Source organism: Leptonychotes weddellii, chromosome 11 (genome assembly GCF_054177405.1).
Source record: "Leptonychotes weddellii isolate Sample4059 chromosome 11, ASM5417740v2, whole genome shotgun sequence".
Classification (NCBI taxonomy): domain Eukaryota; kingdom Metazoa; phylum Chordata; class Mammalia; order Carnivora; family Phocidae; genus Leptonychotes; species Leptonychotes weddellii.
Genome location: NC_138379.1, coordinates 28,384,557 through 28,397,223, shown reverse-complemented (window position 1 = coordinate 28,397,223; position 12,667 = coordinate 28,384,557). Strand labels below are relative to the sequence as shown.

General features: G+C 39.6%; 1 protein-coding gene and 1 long non-coding RNA gene across 3 annotated transcripts in view; one reads left to right on the top strand and one right to left on the bottom strand.

The window, feature by feature from the left end:
- The first annotated feature begins 5,878 nt into the window (after window positions 1-5,878).
- BBOX1 (gamma-butyrobetaine hydroxylase 1) overlaps window positions 5,879-12,667 on the top strand; it is a 60,730-nt gene continuing 53,941 nt past the window's right edge. Inside the window, exon 1 of one of the 2 annotated variants that reach the window (XM_081798438.1) lies at window positions 5,879-6,768. The gene's annotated coding sequence lies outside the window, so the exon portion shown is untranslated. Of the gene's footprint in view, window positions 6,769-7,035; window positions 7,311-12,667 lie in introns of those variants that run through there. The other variant, XM_081798439.1, reaches the window with a different exon arrangement.
- LOC145716169 (uncharacterized) overlaps window positions 7,369-12,667 on the bottom strand; it is a 65,455-nt gene continuing 60,156 nt past the window's right edge. The window contains exon 3 of the long non-coding RNA XR_014138632.1: window positions 7,369-8,713. This is a non-coding gene — a long non-coding RNA (uncharacterized LOC145716169). The remainder of the gene's footprint in view (window positions 8,714-12,667) is intronic.

Below are 12,667 nucleotides of genomic sequence, written 5' to 3'. Positions count from 1 at the left end.
TGAACAGTTGTGCTTTCATTTTCATTTCTTTCCATGAATTTTTTAAATTGTTCTTTAATTTCCTGATTGACCCATTCATTCTTTAGTAGGATGCACTTTTGCCTCCACGTATTTGAGTCTTTCCAAATTTCTTCTTGTAGTTGAGTTCCAGTTTCAAAGCACTGTGGTCTGAAAATATGCAAGGAATGATCCCAATCTTTTGGTACCAGTTGAGATCTGATTTGTGACCCAGTATGTCATCTATTCTGGAGAACATTCCATGTGCACTTGAGAAGAATGTGTATTCTGTTGCTTTAGGATAGAATGTTCTGAATATACCTGTGAAGTCCATCTGGTCCAATGTGTCTGTCACTCAAAGCCGTTATTTCCTTGTTGATCTTCTGCTTAGATGATCTGTCCAGTGCAGTGAGGGGGGGTGTTAAAGTACCCTATTATTATTGTATTATTATCTATGTGTTTCTTTAATTTTATTATTATTTGGCTTATATAATTGGTTGCTCCCATGTTAGGGGCATAAATATTTACAATTGTTAGATTTTCTTGTTGGATAGACCCTTTAATTATGATAGAGTGTCCTTCCTCATCTCTTATTACAATCATGGTTTAAAATCTAATTTGTCTGATATACAGATTGCCATCCCAGCTTTCTTTTGATGTCTATTAGTATGATAAATGGTTTCCCATGCCCTCACTTTAAATCTGGATGTGTCTTTGGGTCTAAAATTAGTCTCTTGTGACAGGATATTGATGGGTCTTGCTTTTTTATCCAACTTGATACCCTGTGTCTTTTGATTGGGGCATTTAGCCCATTTACATTCAGAGTAACTATTGAAAAATATGAATTTAGTGCTATTGTATTACCTGTAAAGTGACTATTTCTGTATATTGTCTCTGTTCCTTTCTGGTCTATGTTACTTTTGGGCTCTCTCTTTGCTTAGAGGATCCCTTTTAATATTTCTTGTAGGGCTGGCTTGGTGATCACAAATTCTTTTAGTTTCTGTTTGTCCTGGAAGCTTTTTATCACTCCATTTTGAATGACATTCTAGCTGGACAAAGTATTCTTGGCTGCATATTTTTCTCATTTAGCACCCTGAATATATCATGCCAGTCCTTTCTGGACTGCCAGGTCTCTGTGGATAGGTCTGCTGCCAGTCTAATATTTCTACCCTTGTAGGTTACAGACCTCTTGTCCAAAGGTGCTTTCAGGATTTCTTTTTGTCTCTGAGATTTGTAATTATATGTAGGGGTGTTGACCTATTTTTATTGATTTTGAGGGGGGTTCTCTGTGCCTCCTGGACTTTGATGCCTGTTTCCTTCCCCAGATTAGGGAAGTTCTACAGTATTACTTGTTCCAATATACCTTCTGCCCCCTCTCTCTTTCCTCTTCTTCTGGGATCCCAATTATTCTAATATTTTTTCACTTTATGGTATCACTGATCTCTCAAATTCTCCCCTCATGATCCAGTAGTTGTTTATCTCTCTTTTCCTCAGCTTCTTTATTCTCCATCATTTGGTCTTCAAAACACTAATCCTCTCTTCTGCCTCATTTATCCTAGAAGTTAGAGCCTCTATTTTTTATTGCATCTCATTAATAGCCTTTTTGATTTCAACTTCGTTAGATTTTAGTTCTTTTATTACTCTGGAAAGGGATTCTCTAGTGTCTTCTAAGCTTTTTTTCAAGCCCAGCTAGTATCTTTATAATCATTATTTTGAACTCTAGTTCCAATATCTTACTAACGTCCATATTGATTAGGTCCCTGGCAGTCAGTACTACCTCTTGTCCTCTTTTTTGAGGTGAGTTTTTCCATCTTGGCATTCTGTCGAGAAAAGAATAGTTGAATGAGAAAACAAAAACAAAATATTAAAATGGCAACAATGACCCCAGAGAAATATGGACTAAACAAATCAGAAGGGACCCAAAGCCAAAAAAAAAAAAGAAGAAAGAATATAATCAGACAGGTGAACAGAATAGAGCAACACACTGGATTCTGTGCATATTCTGGTCTGTTTTTTAGAAGACTAGATCCCAAAATTATAAAATATATATATATATGTATATATATATATATATACAAAAATAAAATGAATACAATGAAAGGATAGACTGCAACTGTAAAAATGAAAATTAAAAGACAAGAAAAAACAAAAGATAAAATAACAACAACAACAAAAAGGAAGGGATATAAACAGACAGGTCAATAGAACAGATCAATACACTATCTCTTGAGTGTATTTTGGTCAGTTTCTTAGAAGAAACTACATCTCAAAATTGTAAAGAAAGAAAAACTTATATATACAAAAATAAAATTAAATACATTGAGAGGATAGAATATAACTGTAAAGATGAAAATTAAAAAAGACTAACAGAATAAAAAAACAAAAAAGAGAATATGATCAGACAGGTGAATAGAACAGAGCCATACACTAGATTTTGCATCCCAAAATTGTAAAGAAAGAAAAACTTATATATATACAAAAACAAAAATAAATACAGTGAAGGGATAGAATGTATATGAACATTTAAAAAGATTTTAAAAAAGAGTTGATAAAAAGTTGGTTGAAAAAATTTAAAAAAAAATTAAAGTTGAAAGACTAAAGAATCATGGGGGAAAAGCCATGAATTCTATGTGCTGTATTCCCCTAGCGCTGAAGTTTTGCAATTCTCATTGATCGGTAAACTTGGTCTTGGCTGGATGTTCTTGCTGATCCTCTTAGGGAGGGGCCTGTTGCACTGATTCCCAAATGTATTTGCCCCAGGTGGAATTGCACCACCCTTGCCAGGGGCCAGGCTAAGTAATCCCCTCCGGTTTGCTCTACGTGGCTTTTGTTCCCTGAAGGCTTTCTGTACAGCTTTAGAGGATGAGAATGAAGATGGTGGCCTCCCAATCTCTGGCCCAGGAGGAGCCAAAAGCTCATGGTCCCACTCTTCAGTGCAAGTAGTCAATCACTCCTGTCTTCCTGGTCTCTGTCCACACTCCATGTTCACCCAGCCTGTGACCGAGCATTTCTATATCTGGCACACGATCCTGTTTCGAGTCTCCAAACCCTGCAAACTCCTGTGGTGTGCTCCCGCACCACTCCTCCCTAGGGAGGAAGGGGGGGTCTCACTGGTTCTGCCTTGTGTTGGGCCCCTGCTCAAAGAGTAGTCACCCAACTGTGCCGTGGATCACAGTTTATGGCAACCCCGAGCTGAGAGCCCACTCCTGGGCTCACTCTTTGCAGCTGGCTCCCCACTCTGATGCCTGGGAGCTCTGCTGTACTTAGGCACCCCCAGGCTTCTTGTGACCCTGAGGATCCTGAGACCACACTGTCCCACCTATGATTCCATCCCCTCTTCACCACCTGAGCACCTTTCAGGCAGGGGCGTCTCTCACTGGAACAGACTTCTAAAAGTTTCGATTTTGTGCTCTGCTGCTCTATCACTTTCTGGTAACTGGCTTACAGAAGCTCCCTCCCCCTGTGGTTTATCCTCCCATGAATCGCCCTGGATTCACTTCTCCACACGTCCTACCTTGCAGAAAGTGGTCACTTTTCTATTTGTAGAGTTGCAGCTATTCTTTTCTTCGATCTCCAGTTGAGTTTTCAGGTGTTCAGAATGGTTTGATAGCTATCTAGCTGAATTCCTGGGACCAGACGAAACTAAGGTCTCCTACTCCTCCGCCATCTTCTAGCTACTGATTTTAGGTAGCAAAATGATTACTAATATTTATTTAGCATCACAGTATTTGTTATGGGACAGACTCAGGACAGCTTCTCACTCAATGCAAATGTTCCTTGTAAACTACCTGGCTGAATCCTTTTGCAAACTCCAGACTGGGCTTGCTCCTTACTCATGGTACCTGTCACCATGGGTGATAAAAACACTTTCTCGTTATTTACTTGAGGATTAGGACCATGTGGGCACCAAGAACTGGTTGTTCATTGTTTACCAGCACAGCGCCGGGTTTCACATTTGTATAGTAAATACTTCAGTATAGGCCAAAAAAATATATATATATATATGAACAGTAATTATATTTGGGAAAAGGAACCCAAAAGAGGGAGAAGAAAGGGGTGCCTAGGTGGCTCAGTTGTTAAGCATCTGCCTTCAGCTCAGGTCATGATCCCAGGGTCCTGGGATCAAGCCCTGCATCAGGCTCCCTGCTCAGCAGGAAGCCTGCTTCTCCCTCCCCACTGCCCCTGCTTGTGTTCCTGCTCTCACTATCTCTCTTTCTGTCAAATAAATAATAAATAAAATCTTTAAAAAAAAAGAAAGAGAAGAAAGACTTACTTTTCATTTAATCTTACTATATTTTTCTTAATAATGTGAGGACAATGGGATTATGGGCCATTTTGGTTTCCTTTATATAAAATTATATAGAGAGTCTTTTTAAAAAATATTTTATTTATTTATTGGTGAGAGAGAGAGTGCAGAGCAAGAGAGAGAAAGGACAGGAGCAGGGGGCCTGGGGGTAGGGGCAGAGGGAAAGGGAGAAACAGAAGCAGGCTCTCCACTGAGAAGGGACCCTGGGATCATGCCCTGAGCTGAAGGCAGACGCTTAACTGACTGAGCCACCCAGGTGCCCCCAGTCTTTTTTGAACTTCTTAAACCTTTTGAAAATGACTAAAATTTAAACAAAAAGAATGCTGATATATATCAACTGTTTATATGGTAAATATTCTTTGTAAATCCTACTGTTTTTCCTTCTTCAAAATAGGAAATTGTGTAAGCAGCAGAATTTTTCCATAAGTCCTAGATTTCACTGAGGCTAACTAGTCCTGCCATCTATAATAGCTTCTTAAACCCAGAACAAGTCCCTGAGCATCACCATACGTTAAGTATAATACGATGTACGTGTGCTGCCGCTGAAGTCACCAGGCTTCCTCCTCCAGAGACACCACCAACCTTCCAACCTCTGAGTGGGGTCTTGCTCAATCTCATCCACTCTTTCTGTTAGGGCAATACTGAAGAAGTCTTTCGAGAAATCCAGAGCCGCTCTTGTTGGTGCTCGCTCATCATATATTTCTGTGTTTCTCCTGCGTAACACACTGACTGTACTTAAGTTCAATTCGCTGCACTTAACATGGACTTAATTTTAAGAATAAAGTTTTCTTAAATCTGAAAAAAAAAAAAGAAAGAAAGAAACAGATGGGCAAAGTGTCAACATTTCTGGCTCTGGACCCAATACTACTTCTTGCACATTTGGTTACCTTCTGTAGTTCATGAACCTCTGCGGTCTCATTTTCTCCGTCTAAAATCCAGAATAGTGCTGTGGTTTGCTACTTCCTGGATAGTACCCTAAACAGCCATATGTGAGAGCAAGCTGAAGACTCTGAAAGATTGACACAGATAGGAGAGAGCCCTCAGAGAAATGCTCATGTATTTATTTTTTTTAATCTTAAAGAGGCTTCTCACAGTCAAGGGTATGATTTGTTTGTTTGTTGTTATTTTTCAATCTGGGAATTCATTCTTTAAATGCAGAATTTAAATCTAGAATTACTGACAGGTCTGTTTGTTGTTTTGTTTTGTTTTACTCTTCTGTTAGAAGTCATGTACGTGCAACACTTTTTTTCAACAACCTTCTTAAAGCTGGAGCCGAATTTACCTAATTTACTCCAGTGATGGTTACAAAAGCACAAAGTGTGAAATAAAAATTAGTTGAATGTATTTCTATGATGTCATCTAAATGTTTAGAATATAATTAACTGATTGCTTCTGGCACACCTATATAGCCTCAGTTACCGTGGGCTTTAAAATGCTGGCAACGTGTATGAGGGCACCTCACATGCACATACCCTCCTCCTGTCCTTGGGAAACAAAACCTGCTGTTATTTTCGCTGGACGCTGGGTGTCAGTAATTTGACCTGGGGACTTGGGGAAAGGAAGAAGGGAGATGGGGGAGGGGACCACAAATGAAGAGACACCATTTAGATTTTACTGTGAAAGGAGATGACAGGGCTTCATGGAGGGAGGGGACGCTGCAATTTTGGGAGGGGGAGTTGTCCTGGGCAAGAACCCACCGCAGAGGCCATGGGAGAGTTGGGCTGCATTTTCTTTCTCCAGGGTTAGCTCTTTTGTTCCTGCCTGTCTGTCTCACAGCTGTGAGAGTTCTTCAGGCAAGAAGCAACAAGTTGCAGGCTGAGGCTGCTTCAGTGTCTTTTGGGAAGGGTGGTTTTGGGGAAGGAGGGCAGAGGGCTCATGCAGCTCTCTCCTGGACCTCAGTTCCCACCTGCAGACTTTCTTTTAGTGGAAGCCCCCACCCTGTTAGGAACTAGGACTTGAGACTTGTCCACCAGCCCTCCCCCTGCACTGGGCACTCTCCATCTGAATGCCTGGCAGCCAGGCTTTGGGTCCCTGGCCTACCGCCCACTCCGGCCTTTCCCTTTTGTTGTCCTCAGGCCTGTGTAATTGTGAGTCAAGTCACTGGGCAACCAGGTGCCTTCAGAAAAGCTCCATGTTCTCTGGCAGCTACTGTTCATTTCAGCCAAAGCTGCCAAGAAAGGAGGGCATCAGGCTGAAAGGGACCCATCTCAACCTTCCTCCCAGCCCCAGAAAGAGTCAAGCTCCCTTCAGAAAGGCTCAAATGGAATATTCTATGGGCAAGCAAATACCACCTCACCTCTGCTGAGGTGGGAGCTGGTGGCTCCTCCCTGTGAACTGCGCATCTCAATGTCTTTTCTCCAAGTGAGTTTGACAGTAAAAGGACTGTCACTGTGAACAGGTGAGACAGAAGTCTCCTTCACTGGCTTCCGTTGCTGCTGCTGACTCAGGGTCAGAAGAACAGACAGGTGAGAACTGCTCTTCCTTCTACCAGGAAAGACTGAACTAAGGCAATGCTTTGCACTGAGCCCTGGGGTTTTGTGGCTTCAGGCACTAATATGATATCAAGTCTTTTCTCTTTCTAACTATTTCTCCTCCAGGCCATAAAAACTCTTTCCTTTTCCTTTCCCTTCCTTCTGTCCTTCCTTTCTTCCCTGTCTCTCTCTCCCTCCCCACCACCTCTCTCTCTCTCTTTCTCTTTCTACCTCCAAGCTCCCTTCAGGAGTTGCTACACCTTCAGATTGGGACATCCTTCCTCACTGGCAAACCTCAGCTGTGTTTGGGGGCAGGGCTTCTGTGGAGCTGCCAGGAGCAGAAAGAAAGGCTCCCAAGTAATAGTGCTACATCACATGTCAGATGTAGGAAACTGCGGGCAGATCAACTGGGATGTGCCGGTTACCAGAAGGCTCCCGCCCCAAAGGACGTTGAGGATCAAAGCTGACTGTTTTCTTTCCTTACAAAAGGAAAAAAATTTTGCATGGTTTGGCGCCTAAAGCACATCTGAGAACAGGTAGGACTGAGCTCAACTTTGCCTTATTTGAAGAGCTTTAGGTCTGTGGATTGGGGGCGGGGGGGGGGACATCTAATTGGAAATCCAGGCACATATGTCTCAAGCCATGTGGGCTGCGAAGGGGATGGTCCATCAGGCATTTGGAATGGCTTGATTTTGGAATGCAGTGGATCTGATTGCTTCTTGGCAGCTTTCCTTTCCCAATTATGTTTGGCTTAGTCTAGTAGTCAAGTTACTTTACAGTCCCTACGCTGATCCAGAAAACCTACAGAGGGGACAGAGAGGGTACTGTCTCAAAAGCAGACTGGGTGGTGGAAAAGGGAGGGTTCTGGCTGGATTTGGAAACAGTCACTGAATAATCCACAGCCCAGCCCAAAGACAGGGACTGCGTATTATACCTTGGCCCTTTGTTAAGTCCAAAAACTAATGGAACATGCTTCTCTAGAATACTGGTCAATTAAGACCGACCTTTGTGTGTGCTTTCAGTTGTTCCCCAAATGTAGCTCAAGAAGAGACATGACAGATATTTTGAATTGATTTTATTATAAAACATAGGATTTCTCATAACAAATATATGTCCTGGTTCAATGATTTAGAAATCTTAAAATATAGACCCAGTATGCTGCATTACATGTATGGTATAATGTATTATGTATATAATATATATATAATATGTAAAGTATAATTACATTATACTTTGATATAGGAGTTTCAATCTGAATGTGGTAATTCTACCAGAGTGAAGCTTTTTATAAAAATTTCTCTTGTTTATAATTTAGGAAGGAAGTGTTTACACAAAATTTGATACTTTAAACAAGGTAGCAGGCAGAATGGTAAACCTACTCAAGAGAATGGAGACTGTTTTTTCTAATGGCTTTATAGAATTCATTATCCACAGGAGTATATTCATGAATTATTAAGTAGCTCAGCTACTTACTAAATCAAGACAAAAAAAATTAAAAACCACAGACTCTAAGTTGAAGGCCCTTAAGTAGCAGGTGTAATGAGTGGAGTGTGCATGTATTCAAATGATACTAACGTTCGGACACTCAAATACAGTCCGGTCAACCTTTACCTTACCAAATGGAAATGAGTTGAGTTTTATGATTTAAAGGTTGATATATAAAAGAATAGTAATACTTCCTAAGCCTTTATGGTGTAATGTCTGGAAAACTTCCTGTCCTCTTCTTCCAGTGATGAAATGTTGGATGGTGAGGTCAACTAATGACCAAGAAACTTGAGATTTGGCTACTATTTTAATAGTACATTTTTGGTAAATTAAAATTATTGCCTGGGAAATTATTCAGCCACAGGTTCTCCATGATGTAGTTTGGTGTAGTGGTGGGGTTCCTATTTCCTCTGCTTTCAAGTCAGTTACTTCACCTGTCCAAACTCAAGGTCACCTGTAAAATAGAAGTGATAGCACTGAACCCAGTGTTTCTGGAGGATTAAATAATTAATATAATCAAAAGCATTAGCAGAGGGGCCAGAACATAGTAAGTGCTAAATAAATGATTTTATACATACACCACACACACACATTCCCATACAATTTGTATGTTTCTTGCATTGTGATCATTTTCTGATCCTACCACCTAGAAGCAGGAGGACAGACACACTAGCGAATCCTGATATCTGATCATAGCAGGTCTGATGACTTAACCTAAGGAAGAGAAGATGGAAATTCACAGATACTGACATTTGATAACATGAGTCCACTCTGTTCTTTCCTTCTCTTACAAAAAAAAAAAAAACAAACAGTCAAAAATTATAGCCTTTTGTTTTAGGGGTCAGTAATCTAGTAGATGAATCAGCCTTCTCAGATGTATATTATTAATTTCCATCGATTTAAATTTTATGTATAGTAACTGTGGAGCTTCTACATCAACTTCCTGAGAATACTATCCAAAACCCATCGTACAAATTAGTATAATTAATAGTGTTTGAGGAAATTTTGCACTCTCTTTTATTAGAACTAGGAAATGTTTACTTTTTATGTGCACAGTGAACTGGCAAACCTAGGTTTGGAGCACCTCTCCCACTAGCCAGCATTGCGGGCTTGGACAAATCACATCCAGCATCTCTGAGCTTCCATTATCCTTGCATATCAGATGAGGGCACTGAGCCCAGTGATATCATGAGTTGTTTCTTTCAGGCTCTGAGAGTTCTAGTTCTAAGTTCTTTTATTTCCAAGATCAATGCATGAAATAACTTTCAGAGCTACTTTCTTGAGTTTCTGAACAGTGCTAGAGAAAACCAGCTGAAAGAACCTGAATTTATAAAATTTTTAAAAAGACAAAACCACACCCATTGCTGAAGTAGAATAATCTCTAAAACAGACCATTTAGTTGTGCCAAACAGGAGTCCCAAATAAACTTCCATAACTCTGAAGGGGAAAAATATGGTGAGTCAGTTAGGAAGGAATACACACACACCACCCCCCTAAGTGATGGGATTAAATTAAAAGAAATCTGTCCTATCAGATTGAAATCCCCTTAATCCAAGATTTGTTTTCCAGGACAAGCAAATCTACTCCCTCCCACCCAAACCAATCTGATATTTCATAAACCAAATTATAATTGTAAGAAGTCAAATAATAATTAAGTCCTAAAATAAATAAACATTTTTGTTTTATAGGTGCCCTTTAATTTAGCAAAGAGGACCCACTGGTAAAATATATTCATATATATATGAATATATATATATTTATTATATATTATATATAAAAGATATATAATACATAGAGATATATATATTTATTATATATAATATATAGAGAAGCTATATAGAGAGCTAGGAATACTACTTTTTTCTTTTTCTCTTTTTTTCTCTTCTTCAAAGAAACAGTTTATCTAATAGCTACAAGTCTATGATGCTTCAACAGGGCTCAATTTTAACAGGTCACATGGGCTAAATGGAAAAATGGATTTCAACAAATCACACTTATGTACAAGCCTACAAACTTGCAGAAAGAATTTGCCTTTAAATGCTGATGATCCTTGATCTTCCTTTCTTTTTGAATGTTCATCACATTTGCCCCAATAGAGCTTTAAGTAAAACAAGATGAGTTAAAGAGGGAAACCATATTCCCATTTCTCTCTGTTTTTGTTTGGATTACCAATCACATTTTGTCATAAACTGAGAAAGGGATTGTGAAGAATAGAAATGACCTGACAAGCTCCTTCATAGATACCCAAACAATTTAACTTCAGCAACACCCAAGTCTTTCCAGTTCTTCCACATTCTCCCGGTGCCTCGGGCAGCTCCCATCAGCCTCTGGTCCCGAAAGCACCTCCTCTCTTGAAATACCCTCCCCAGGATCTCCATTCGGCCAAGCAGGCTGCAGGCTTGGGTGGGGGAGGGGGGGGAAGAGTCAGGTTCCCCTATATCTGGAAGTGTGGTTTTTCCTTTCCAGTTCAAACATGTTAGATAGAAAAAAGAAAGAAAAAAAGAAAGAGAGAGAAATGGAAAGCTTCAGATGGCAGGGTGGAATGTAATTGTTGTTGGTTGGTACAGATGTCTATAAGGGTGATCACTTTAACAGTAAGTGGGATATGGGCACAGTGCCATCTTTAAGTAGAGGGACAATGTGTATTATAGTGGAAAAAATGTGTTCACTTAGAATCAATGTATCAAGTTTCAAGTTTTATAAAAATCCTTTCAACCAAAACCTTTTCAAACCCGTTAATGAACCCATTATAGAAAATGAGTGGAGGGGCGCCTGGGTGGCTCAGTCGGTTAAGCGTCTGCCTTCGACTCAGGTCAGAATCCCAGAGTCCTGGGATCAAGCCCCACATTGGGCTCCCTGATCAGCGGAGAGCCTGCTTCTACCTCTTCCTCTGTCTGCTGCTCTGCCTACTTGTGCTCTTTCTCTCTGTCAAATAAATAAATAAAACCTTTAAAAAAAAAAATGAGTGGAGTCTGAAATATACACCAACACTCATGGAATTTTGATGATAAAAATAAATGAAAAGAATTTATTTTTTTAATTGTCTTACTCCCTTGGAGACCTTAAGATGGATTCTGCTACCATCTGTATGCTGATATTCCCTAGCCTCTTTCTTCTGCTGTTTATTCAGGTAATTGCAGTACATTTTTCATTGGGTTGTGATGAAGATTCCATGAGTTATTGTATGTCAAGCACTTAGTATATGATTGGCATGAAGAAGACATTTGGTAAATGTAAACTTTTACTGTTATTACTAATACTGTAATCTTACCAGCAATATAATTAAAACCAATATTCTTATTGTACAACCAAACTAGTTATTCTTTCTTAAGATCCTATAAACAGTTACCACTATTCTTCCAAACTCTCAAGGTAAAAAAAAAAAAAAAAATTAAAAATTAAAGAACTTCTTTCCTCATTAAGGTACTAATTTCTCTTTTCCTGATATTAGAAATGTTACATCTGTGCTATATTGTATAATTTGAAGTCTCACATTTTGAAGGACATTTAAAACTGGAAAGTAACCATGCATCCTGAAAGGTACAGAATCAAGAGATCACATATTATAAAGAATAGGCTGAAAAATGGAGTAGATTTAGAGAAGAGAGGGAATGAAGGAGACACATGATTTTAGTTCATTCTATCTGAAGGACTATTACAGTGGGATAAATACATCCTATACCATTTTGAAATCAGATCAGGGCCAATATGTCAAATGTATTTTAAATGGTAGCTATGTTGGGGCAGCTGGGTGACTCAGTGGGTTAAGTGTCCTGACTCTTGATTTTGGCTCAGGTCGTGATCTCAGGGTTGTGGGATTGAGCCCCACGTCTGGCTCTGCACTGGGGGTGGAGCCTGCTTGAGATTCTCTCCCTTTCCTTCTCTCTCTGCCCTCCCCCCGACCGCCCCCCCAACACGTAGCTATGTTCTCAATATAAAGAGGGTGAGCTTGAAAGCTACATATATTTATTTTGTGTGTGTTGATATTCTGAGGTATCTTTTGCCTTTGATTCTTGGCAAGTAATTTTAGCAAGTGAATAATCCATCAGTTTATAAATAGATCAGGTTAAGTACCAAAACGAATAAATAACAAGAAAAACATATTAGGATACATGCATGTATTTTTTTTTCCCGCTTCTATTTTTCCTGTGGACTCCCCATTATCCATGTTGATATTTATTTGCTATGAAACCAGAACTTTTTCTATCTCTCATCTGCTTGCCACCCACTGAAAAAACATAGCTTTGTACTAAGAAGACTTGTTATAGCTTCATGTCTGGTAAACATATCCACATCTCCAAATGGCTATCTATAGGAACAAGGAATTCATATGCATTCAGAAGCATTGATCACATCCTGTCATCCTCCCTAAGCAGGTGTCCTGGAACTTCTCAGACAACTCTCAGTG